Here is a 2,074-nt window from a genome sequence, read left to right as displayed (position 1 = left end):
TTTAATGATAGAACTTTTGTAATTAGAATTAAAACTTGATAACCATTTATGAATGCATATTTGTCATTTTAACTGAACTTAGGACTGGTGGTGGTGTTTAAGATATTGTTGGTCATAGGTAATAGTAATTATTATTAAAAGATGCTACTACTACTACTACTATTATATGCTGGGTTCATGAATATTAATCACGTTGTGTGCGTTCGCTCGAACTGATTTGCTGAAATCAAAACAGGGACGATAATAGGTGAGCGCCAGCCAATGAGATTGCCGTTTGCGCATTAGTTCCGCCCACTAGCGGAGAAAGCGGTAGTTCTTAAAAGCGGAAGAATTCCAAAGGAACTCCGTTATTTTGACAGCAAAATACAACAAAGAATATCGTTTACATGTAGCGCGTCAATTCTCTCTCTCCCTCTCTCGCTGCGTGTGTGTGAAACAAAGCGACGGCGAGGCGTGCGCTTCACACTAGAGTTTACGGTACGTTGTGCGTTGCACATCCATTCAGATGAACTGAAAAACAGCACAGATCACTTGACGGAGAGAGAAACTCTGAAGCGCTCAGTCAGAGTGTTCGGCGAGTGAAAATATATCTGAGCTAAACTTATACTTAGCCTCCAACTCACACACTGGCGAGTAAAATCTGAGAATTTATTAGCAATTGGCTAATATTAGACATCATTTAGTCGCCAGAGTGAAGATTTAGTCGCATATGCGAGTGATTTACTCGCAATGTAGAGGGTTGTTAAAAAAATGTTGACTTAATTACTTTGAATGAAACCGAAAATCATTAACAAGACCTTTGCCTCAAAATATATTCTGCAATTTTAACGATTATCACTTGACTTTAGATTATCACCTGGCTTTAGGTTGCTGCCCACAATCGTGTCAAATTTCAGACAAACTTCCAGGTTTATAGTGAACTGCTGATGTTTACAAAAGTGCTGTAGTGAGTTTCTGTGCCTTTTAGTGGTTTTAGAAAAAACAAAATCAGATGCAACTTTAGCCTCATTGTACCCAATACAACACAGCACACCGTGTGAAATATTGAATCCCACAATACAATGACTCCAAATTGAACACTCCATTTCCAATGTGACAGATAAACCGGCAGTCATAAAAGATTTTTTGACATCCCTTTCTTGACTCATTTTGTGATCAGGCTACCAAATATTACACATGCAAAATATACTTACTAATAAAAAACAGAATAACTAATGTCACAAAAACTATGATGTAATATATATCAACATATAAGAATCAAGTATTGGCAAATGTTTAACCAGACATCGCCACACTGTTCACTCAACCAACTTCACAAGGTGCATCCTGAGATGCTTTTTAAACAGTATTGAAGGAGTTCACACACTTCTTGACTGCTTTTCCTAAGTAACCCCACCAATTAATTCCCTTAATGATGATAATTAAAGGAAAAAGCACCACATGTAAGTTTAGGAAGTTGCTTCACTCCGTAATCCAGTTACTTGGTTACTCATTACAACAATACACTCATCAGCAGCAATGAATAAGTGAAGTTTCATCGGAACTTACTCATACCATGCCAAAGCAGTTGCTATAACTACTGCTGACTTTATTTTAGAAACAGTGCTGGGTACTTATTTGAGCATGGCACACACATTACACTTTCCTTAAGATAACATTCAAGCTGAAACTTTCGGTAAAAGGAACCTAATAACAATGCAAGCCTGTAGATCAGATCATTTCTTTAACCCATCTATAGAATTCAGACAGCCTTTGTTAACCAAGGTGGTTTTAAGTTACTGAGCAGTTTCTCCTGTGCAAAGCAAACAGAAGGTGTGAGACTGAACAAAAGTGCCATCTCTCTAACTCCCACCGGTATTGTGTGTCGGTTATTTTCACCTGCTTTATCTAGATTTCTACAAGAATTGGGTCAGAAGTGTTTTGAATGGCCCACTGAGTTTAAAACATAAAAATGAGATTTACTGTTATGATAACTGCATCTGTGGCCACACAAAGGGCATAACATATTTCAGCAGTTAAATGTGTGTGTGTGTGTGTGTGTGTGTGTGTGTATATGTGTGTGTGTGTGTGTGTA

General features: G+C 37.7%; 1 protein-coding gene across 1 annotated transcript in view; it reads right to left on the bottom strand.

The window, feature by feature from the left end:
• LOC107695526 (phosphatidylcholine:ceramide cholinephosphotransferase 1-like) overlaps positions 1-2,074 on the bottom strand; it is a 37,815-nt gene that overhangs the window by 22,573 nt on the left and 13,168 nt on the right. The window lies entirely within an intron of this gene.

The sequence above is a fragment of the Sinocyclocheilus anshuiensis genome, unplaced genomic scaffold, assembly GCF_001515605.1.
Source record: "Sinocyclocheilus anshuiensis isolate Anshui unplaced genomic scaffold, SAMN03320099.WGS_v1.1 scaffold466, whole genome shotgun sequence".
Lineage (NCBI taxonomy): Eukaryota > Metazoa > Chordata > Actinopteri > Cypriniformes > Cyprinidae > Sinocyclocheilus > Sinocyclocheilus anshuiensis.
Note: the sequence above shows the minus strand (reverse complement) of the source record. Positions and strands in the feature narration are given on the sequence as shown.